We start from the raw sequence: 10,083 nt of genomic DNA on the forward strand, positions 1-10,083 counted from the left end.
CATGAGGCTGGCTGGGCCCTACTGTAATCCCAGCACTTTGGGAGGCCGAGGCGGGAGGATGGATGGCTTGGGCTCAGGAGTTCGAGACCAGCCTGGGCAACATGACGAAACCCCGTCTCTACAAAAGATACAAAAATTAGCCGGGCGCGGTGTGCACCTGGCCTAATTTTTGTATTTTTTTCTAGAGATGGGGTTGGGGGGGGGGGCCTCGCTATGTTGCCCAGGCCAGTTTCGAACTCCTGAGTTGAAGCGATCTTCTCACCTTGGCCATCAGAGTTGTCGGGATTACAGGCGTGAGGGACAGCGGCCCACCTGGGTTAGGCTACTTAATGACATAAGAAAGTGCTCCGCCAGGCTCAGTGGCTGACACCTGTAATCCCAACACTTTGGGAGGCCGAGGCGGGTGGATCACCTGAGGTCAGGAGTTGGAGACCAGCCTGGCCATGGTGAAACCCAGTCTCTACAAAAAATACAAAAATTAGCCAGGAGTGGTGGCGCATCCCTGTAGTCCCAGCTACGTGGGAGGCTGATAAAGGAGAATTACTTGAACCCGGGAGGCGGAGGTTGCATTGAGCCGAGATCGCACCACTGCACCCCAGCCTGGGCGACACAGCGAGACTCCAAAGTTTGACACCAGCCTGGGCAATGTAGTGAAATCCTGTCTCTACAAAACAAACAGACAAAAACCCAGGCGTAACTGTGTCCACCTGTGGCCCTAGCTAGTTAGGAGGCTGAGGCAGGAGGATCACTTGAGGCCAGGAGCTCAAGGCTGCAGTGAGCTATGATAATCCCACTGCTTCCCATCCTGAGCAATAGAATGAAAGCATGTCTCTAGATAGCTAGCTAGCTAGCTAGATAATTGATACGTAGTTTTGTATCAAATTTTTTCCCTAGATTTGAACATGTTTTTCTAAAGTAGCATTCAGCACATCAGCGTTTTACAGTCTTATTAGTTGTTAATATGATTATGTTTTTCTGAAATACGGTATCCTTTACAAAAGCAGTTTTGTCTTTCAAGGCACATAGATAAGGCCCTCAAGTGAATTTGTCTGATGTTGGCGACTTTGGTACCATTTTGTCCACTTGATTGGAAAAGTCAGTCAATAATTTCAGGTCACTGTTGGCCTTAGAAGAAGAGCCCAAAGGCAACAAGCAAAGGCGCTGGTGTCCAGTCGCCTTCTAGAAGCATTTTCACTTTCTCTTAAGGTTTCCCTTGATGAACATAGAAGTACTGTATGTAGAATTGACCCAGTGCTGCCCGGGCAACTTTTTATATTAGGCCACATTTACAATTCTTACCTTTATGAGAGGCACCCTGGTAGGCTAGTGGAGTTACACACAAAGTCTGATCTCAGCTGCACTGTCCAGAGATGCAACACGGTCCAATCAAATAACATTCTCTGAGCCCACTTCTTTAGCTGTAAAAAAAGAATAACATACCCATCTAAAAAGGCAGCTTATTGTATTTGATTGGTCTTTTATTTTCTATGAAACTGTGTTTAACACAGTAATTATTTTCATTTGTATACTACATTTGTGTTGTGTTTTTGGTTTTAGTTTTGTTTTTGAAATGGAGTCTTTTTTTTAGTGGTTTTTTGTTTTGTTTCGTTTTGTTTTTGAGATGGAGTCTTTCTGTTGTCACCCAGGCTGGAGTGCAGTGGCATGATCTTCATTCACTGCAACCTCCACTTCCCAGGTTCAAGTGATTCTCCTGCCTCAGCCTCCTGAGAACCCGGGATTACAGGTGCCCACCACCACACCCAGCTAATTTTTTAAATATATTTTTAGTAGAGATGGGGTTATAACATGTTGCCCAGGCTGGTCTCAAACTACTGACGTCAAGTGATCCACCTGCCTTGGCTTCCCAAAGTGCTGGGATTATAGGCATGAGCCACCGCGCCCGGCTTGTTTTCAAATAAGGGTTTCTTGGCTAGGCATGGTGGCTCACACCTGTAATCCCAGCACTTTGGGAGGCCAAGGTCAGTGGATCACCTGAGGTCAGGAGTTCGAGACCAGCCTGACCAATATGGAGAAACCCTGTCTGTACTAAAAATACAAAATTAGCCAGGCGTGGTGGTGCATGCCTGTAATCCCAGCTACTCAGGAGGCTGAGGAAGGAGAATTGCTTGAACCCGGGGGGCAGAGGTTGCAGTCAGCTGAGATCGCACCATCGCACTCCAGCCTGGGCAACAAGAGCAAAACTCTGTCTCAAAATAAAAAAAAGATTTCTTAAAATGATATTTTCAGTATCTTATAGATGATGTGTAAGCAGCAATCTTAATAGGATGTTACCCGACACTTTGCGAGACTGGCAGCTAATTTGATCCAGATGTCTCTAATTCTTTTTTCTTTTTCTGTTTTTTTTTTTTTTTTTGACAGAGCCTTGCTCTGTCCCCCATGCCGGAGTGCAGTGGCACGATCTCGGCTCACTGCAGCCTCCACCTCCCAGGTTCAAGCGATTCTCCTGCCTCAGGCTCCCGAGTAGCTGGGATTACAGGGGCACGCCACCATGCCCAGCTAATTTTTTGTATTTTTGGTAGAGACAGCGTTTCACCATGTTGGCCAGGCTGGTCTTGAACTCCTGACCTTAGGTGATCTGCCTGCCTCAGCTTCCCAAAGTGTTAGGATTACAGACATCAGCCACTGTGCCTGGCCCAGATGTCTCTAATTCTAACATGAGATGTATTGCAGGATCATAGCAGAGTGAGTTGCTGATGTATCCAGAAGGAAACAAGCTTGGAACTCTCACGACAGCTGTCCTGAGAAGTGTGTGTGTGCTGTGCTTGAATATCTCACTGCTCATTTATACACGGGCTTTCTGGTGACTGAGTTAACAGTATCTGTTTCATAAATAATGTAGCCCTCTTTCTTTCTTTCTCTTTTTTTTTTTTTTTTTTTGAGACAGGGTCTTGCTCTGTTACCCAGGCTGGAGTGCAATGGTGCAGTCTCGGCTTGCTGCAACTTCAGCCTCCTGGGTTCAAGTGATTCTCCTGCCTCAGCCTCCCAAGTAGCTGGGATTACAGGCATGCACCACCACACCTGGCTAATTTTTTCTTTTTTTGTTTTGAGATGGAGTTTCGCTGTTGTTGCCTAGGCTGGAGTGCAATGGCACAATCTCGGCTCACCACAATCTTTGCCTTTCGGGTTCAAGGGATTCTCCTGCCTCAGCCTCCCGAGTAGCTGGGATTACAGGCATGTGCCACCACACCCGGCTAATGTTGTATTTTTAGTAGAGACGGGGTTTCTCTATGTTGGTTAGGCTGGTCTCAAACTCCTGACCTCAGGTGATCTACCCGCCTCAGCCTCTTAAAGTGCTGGGATCACAGGCATGAGCCATCGCTCCTGGCCTAATTTTTGTATTTTTAGTAGAGAGGGGGTTTCACTATGTTGGCCAGGCTGGTCTCGAATTCCTGACCTCAAGTTATCTGCCTGCCTCGGCCTCCCAAAGTGTTGGAATTACAGGCGTGAACCACCATGCCTGGCCAGCTCTATTTCTTTAAGCCTACATGTTTTGCACTTGTTAAAAGTATTTGAATATACAATTACTCAGTTTCCCTTGTTTATGCTTGAATTTTGTATAATCTTAAATATTTTTTCCAATCTAAGCTTTATTTTATCCTGTTTCTTCTATATTTGTATAACTTTAGGTGGCTATCTTCATTGAAAATTTTTTCTCAAAAGCCTTAAAATAGAACATAGTTCTTGGCAGCAATTTGAAAGTTATTTGAGGAGAAGGGGAGACTTACAATGATAATTCAATTGAAGCAAACTAAAAAGTAATGAAGCAAGACAGAGGAAAAAGCAGTATTCACTTGAGCACATCCCAAAAGAATAACATTTCAAATGTAACTAGAAAAAAGTATGCTGAAGTTTGCAATACAGAAATAATTATTAAGATAGCTTTAAAGCCCTGCTCAGCTTTTGAATGTTGGGAATTGACCCAGAGGTGGCTGTAACCTAAGATGGTTCCTTCAGTAATGACCATTTTTTCTTTTTCAAGATGATGATTATTCCCCACCTTCTAAGACACAAAGACCAACGAGCCACCACAGCCACCAGTCCCAGAACCCGCCAATGCTGGGGAACGGAAAATGAGGGAGTTCAACTCTGGTAAGTTCTCAGCGAAATCCACGACCTTTTCCTTTATCTTCTGGACTCTCAATGTGACTGATGAAAGTTGTAGGGGTGGGTTGCCCCTACACACCTGTGGGTCTTTCTCGTAAGGTGGAACGAGAGACTTAGGAAAGAAAAAGACACAAAGTATAGAGAAAGAAATAAGGGGACCCGGGGGACCAGCGTTCAGCATATGGAGGATCCCGCCAGCCTCTGAGTTCCCTTAGTATTTATTGATCATTCGTGGGTGCTTCTCGAAAAGGGGGTTGTGTCAGGGTCACAAGACAATAGTGGGGAGAGGGTCAGCAGACAAACACGTGAACAAAGGTCTTTGCATCATAGACAATGTAAAGGATTAAGTGCTGTGCTTTTAGATATGCATACACATAAACATCTCAATGCTTTACAAAGCAGTATTGCTGCCCGCAGGTCCCACCTCCAGCCCTAAGGCGGTTTTTCCCTATCTCAGTAGATGGAGCATACCATCGGGTTTTATACCGAGACATTCCATTGCCCAGGGACAGGCAGGAGACAGATGCCTTCCTCTTGTCTCAACTGCAAGAGGCATGCCTTCCTCTTATACTAATCCTCCTCAGCACAGACCCTTTACAGGTGTCGGGCTGGGGGACGGTCAGGTCTTTCCCTTCCCACGAGGCCATATTTCAGACTATCATATGGGGAGAAACCTTGGACAATACCTGGCTTTCCTAGGCAGAGGTCCCTGCGGCCTTCCGCAGTTTTTGTGTCCCTGGGTACTTGAGATTAGGGAGTGGTGATGACTCTTAAGGAGCATGCTGCCTTCAAGCATCTGTTTAACAAAGCACATCTTGCACCGCCCTTAATCCATTTAACTCTGAGTTGACACAGCACATGTTTCAGAGAGCACGGGGTTGGGGGTAAGGTTATAGATGAACAGAATCTCAAGGCAGAAGAATTTTTCTTAGTACAGAACAAAATGGAGTCTCCTATGTCTACTTCTTTCTACACAGACACAGTAACAATCTGATCTCTCTTGCTTTTCCCCACAAAAGTTACCACATGCTCTGCAGGGGGAAATGGTTTAGCATGTATTACTACATCTTAATCACATCTTTGTAAAGCCAGGAGCATTTTGAAAGTCACGTTACAGACATTGTTTAAACATAGTCTGTATTTACCAAAGTATAGGACATTGTATCATCTCATATTAATTAGTTAGTTGGCTCAAAATTAGTGCTAATGACTTAGTAATTCAGTGATTTCTGTTAGCTTTAAAACCTTTATTTCAGAATTATTTCACCTCTTGGTTTTCATTTTTGCTGTGTGTCACTGCCTGCCGGCTGCTAATTTATTAACTCCCAGTGAATCACGTGTCCTGTGAAGGGACTGAATATTAGTGGCAAATTATGTTGATGATTTGTATTTTGAATAAATAGTTTGAATACATAGAACATTAAGCTTGTATACATTTTGAAAATAGTATTTTAATATTCTACTGTGTCATAGTCACAATGATTGGATATATATTGAATTTATATGTACTTTAAGTTGTTATATGTTTATGGTCTAGCATTCTAACGTGCAATTGTATATCTGTTAAGTCTTTTTTTTTTTTTTCAAGATTAGACTCTGATTTATTGAGGCATCTGTTTGATGCCACATTAAGTGGCCCAGGCTTTGTGTAGGGGTTGAGGTTAAAGCAGGAAGAAGGGTGGTGAGAGGCAGGGGTACCAGGATTAGGTTGGAATACCTGGGGGTACTCTGAGGCTCCCCAAGTTTCCCTGGTCTTGGCTGGCTGTGCTGCTGGCCTGGGCATCTGATGGGCCTGCAAGGGTGGTCCAGGGGCTAGGGCAGGGACTTTGGAGTCACGCTGTTGGCTTTGAATCCAGACTCCTACACTTGGTAGCTGTGAACTCTCCATGCCTCAGGGACCTGCAGAACTGAGCTCTGTCTGAGCCAGGTTCCATCCAGGCACTGTGGATCCATCCAGAGGGGCACTGCCTCAGGTTGCTCACTATTCACTGCCTTCTCAAGCAGACCCTTGTCTCCTTCTAGGCCCTCACAATCCAGTGGAGGAGACGAAACTCATCTGCCTCTGTCCCTCTGGGCACACCCCATGCCAGGTGCATCTGTGGACAGGGGCCATGCTCCTGGGCTTCCAAAGTTGGAGAAAGCTGCCAGGCTCAGGTGGGTACATCACAGCAGCTGCTGCCCTCTGGACACAGTAACAAAAGAACACTCTGGGCCTGGAGCCCTGGTCTGGGGCATTGGGCAAGGCTGTTGCATTTCTCTGAGCCCATTTCCCCATCTGGAAAGTGCGCTGATTGTATCTCCCTGTGGGCACTGAGGGCTCAGTGTTAGTTTGAGAGCCAGCATCTGGGGTTTGGGCTGTAATTTCCCGTCAGCCCCATAGCTGCGGGGAACCAGGGACTTTGTTGGGATTACCCTAGGCATCAGTCTAGCTTCCTGCCCCTGGCTTGGGCTCAGCACCTGAAGTAGTCTAGGGGGTAGGTGGTCCTGGTGGGGGCTGGGGCTTTTCCCCAGACTGAGGTCACACCCAGAGCCAGAAATCTTGGTGCCTGCTCTGGACAAAGGTGCCAGCCTGTGCGACAAGAGTGAAACTCTGTCTCCAAAACAAAAACAAAAAACCTTGCATCATTTCAAGGGGCTCACACCTTCCTAAGGGCCTGGTAATTGGCTGGCTCTGGCCTGCATCTGGCCCCGAGGGTGTAGGTAACACCCCACCTTAGCTGGTTTCTTCCTGCCAGGGCCAATCTTCAGACCTCGGGACTTTGCAGCCTATCCCACCTCCCCTCTGGCCAGCCTTGAGCCCTTGTGGGTCCAGCACTTTTTCCAGGCTGTCTCCTGGTTGTCCTTCTGCCTCGAGGCCTGGCTCATGCTGCTCCCCCTCCCACTCACCAAGACCCACAAGGACCACTCCACACCCAGCTCAGCCCCGTCCCCTCAGATAGTCCTTTCTCTTTCCTCAGGTGGCCAGGTGCATATCTTGGTGTGGGGACCTTCACTGTATTTGGGAATGCCTACTGGTCACCTCGGTGACAGAGACCAAGGCATTTACCTGATATGAGTGTCTTGGTTCACTGTCTACATGGCTAGGGAGGGAGTCAATAATAGGCTTTTCACTTGCTGCAAGGGCCAGTTCTCCTGGCCCCATGGCTCTAGGGATGGAGGACGCTGCAGGAGATGCACCGCTCACTTCCCAGCTGAGGACTGTGGGTCATCTCAGGGCGATTTCACAGTCCCCACATGCCCCACCCCCTCAGCTCTGCAAATACCAAGCAGTGCAGCCTGCCTAGGGGATGATGGGCTCGAGAGTGCCCAGGTAGTGCCCAGAGTGCCCTTGGCTGGCCCCTCACCTAGCTGCTTCCACAGCTCTGTAGCAAGAGTTCTAACCTTTTTTGACCGTGAAGCCTGCTGAGAATAAGAGCTGTGGACTGTTTTCCCAGAAAGGCATGTATATGCTCTCCACACAAAACCTTTCATTGTGGCCAAGCACAGTGGCTCATGTAATCCCAGAACTTTGGGAGGCAGAGCCAGTCAGATCACCTGAGGTCAGGAGTTCAAGACCAGCCTGCCCAACATGGCGAAACCTTGTCTCTACTAAAAATACAAAAAATTAGCCAGGCCTGGTGGCAGCCACCTGCAATCCCAGCTACTCCGGAGGCTGAGGCGGGAGAATCACTTGAACCCGGGAGGCGCAGGTTGTAGTGTGGTGAGATCACGCCACTGCACTCCAGCCTGGGCGACAGGAGCAAAACTCTGTCTCAAAAAACAAAACAAAACAAAACCTTGCATCCTTTCAGGGGGCTCACACCTCCCTAAGGGCCCAGTAATTAAACCCCTTGGGCCTGAGGGTGAGAAACTTTGTCTAATTTCTTCCCCAAGTGATCAGCCCAGGGGTAAGGAAGGAGAAGCCAGAAAGCAGGACCCATGAGAAGGGCCCCCTCCTGGAGTTTGAGGCCCACTCCCTCCTGCCCCTGCCTCTCCTCTGTCCAGGACTCCTCCCTGCTCTGCCCCACTCCTGGGGCCATAACCATGGGGAGCTGTGGTTTTCTACAGGCCCTTGGGCACAAAGTGGGCAGGCTCACCTGGAGGCGATCAGAGTAACATGGCAGGAAGTGAGGGGGAAAGCCGCCCTGGAACTGCGCCTCTCTGTCCCCTGACGTCACTGGCGTGCACTCCTCCCTCCCCTCACTCAGGCAGTGGCATGAGTTCCATGTGAGCGCTGTCCTGCTCCTTCTGCTGCCTCTTTTTTTTCTTGGGGCTACCATAACACTTTCCCTTCCCCAGCCCTGCCAACCTGGTGGGACATTGGGCTTCCCTCTCACAGGGTCCTGGGGACAGGCCCATCCTTTATCATACCCACAGAGAGACCCTTTTTTCCTTCAGGACCTGGGGAGCAGCCAGGTTCCATGAGTTAAATGCACATCTGAACCAAGCTGGGATTGGGGTACACACTCTCCTCTACTGAAAAGTAGCTAGGGATTCCAACTAGGTGAGAAGGAGAGTGGGGCAGAGCCAGACCAGACAAGGACTGATCACCTGGAAAAAGCCTGCCATCAAAGGTCTTGGCAAATGCTGGGTGCAGTGGCTCACTCCTGTGATCCCAGCACTTTGGGGGGGCTGAGACAGGTGGAATACTTGAGGCAAGGAGTTTGAGTCCAGCCTGGGCAACATGGCAAAACCCCATCTCTACTAGAAATACAAAAATTAGCTAGGCATGCTACACTCCTGTAATCCCAGCTACTCAGGAGGCTGAGGCAGGAGAATCACTTGAACTGGGGAGGCAGAGGTCAAAGTGAGCTGAGATTGTGCCCCTGCCCCTGGAGACAGAGTGAAACTAGGCCTCAAAAAAAAAAAAAAAAAAAGAATATGGCCTTGGCAGAGAAGGGCCAGCCTAGCAGTGCCGTCCCTTGGGTTTCTCCTGGGTAGGCCTCTGCCATGAGGAGGCGCTTCCTTCTGCCTGTCCATGGCCCACAGCAATGGAATGTCTGCTTCTGGGGGTTGGGTGGGAGACTGCTGGCAGAACTGAAAACCTTCAGGTGGGGTTTTTTTGTTTTGTTTTGTTTTCGAGATGGAGCATCGCTCTGTCACCCAGGCTGGAGTGCAGTGGTGGAATCTCAGTTCACTGCAACCTCCGCCCCCCGGGGTTCAAACAATTCTCCTGTCTCAGCCTCCTGAGTACCTGAGATTACAGGCATGTGCCACCATGCCCGGCTAATTTTTGTGTTTTTTGTATAGATGGCATTTCGCCATGTTGGCCAGGCTGGTCTCGAACTCCTGACCTCAAGTGATCCACCCACCTCGGCCTCCCAAAGTGCTGGGATTACAGGCATGAGCCACTGAGCCCAGCCCCTTCAGGGGGGTTTTGAGGCTGCACTACAATACTAGTTTCCTGTGGCTGCTGCAACAAATTACCACACACTTAGTGACTTAAAACAACCAAAATGTATTCCCTTACAGGTCTGAAGGCCAGAATTCTACAGTAAGTCCTACTGAGTCAAGGTGGGAGCAGGGTCGGTGGCTTCTGAGGCTCTGCGGGAGAATCCGTTTCCTGTTCCTGGAGGTGGCCTGCACTCCTCAGCTTGTGCTGCCTGTCTCGAATGACTGGAGTTTCCTGCTTCTGTCACTACACCTCCCACCCTCTCCATCACCTGCTTTGCTCTTATAAGGATCCGGGTGAGTACATCAACCCCAAAAGCCAAAGACCCTTAACTTCATTATATCTGCAAAGCCCCTTTTGCCATATAAGGCCATGTTCACCGGTTCCCGGGATTAGGATATGGGCATCTTGGGGGCATCAGCCTGCTACAGCTAGGCTGCAAAACTATTACACCCTCCTGGTGTTTCAATGATTGGGAGAAAAAGGGTTGGCATTTTTTGCTTAGGGGTCCCTCTTAAACTTGTATCTGTAAGGTCTGGGGTCCCTCTTAACCTTGTGTTTTTGTTTTTGTTTTTTTGAGGTGGAGT

Source organism: Gorilla gorilla, chromosome 3 (genome assembly GCF_029281585.2).
Source record: "Gorilla gorilla gorilla isolate KB3781 chromosome 3, NHGRI_mGorGor1-v2.1_pri, whole genome shotgun sequence".
Classification (NCBI taxonomy): domain Eukaryota; kingdom Metazoa; phylum Chordata; class Mammalia; order Primates; family Hominidae; genus Gorilla; species Gorilla gorilla.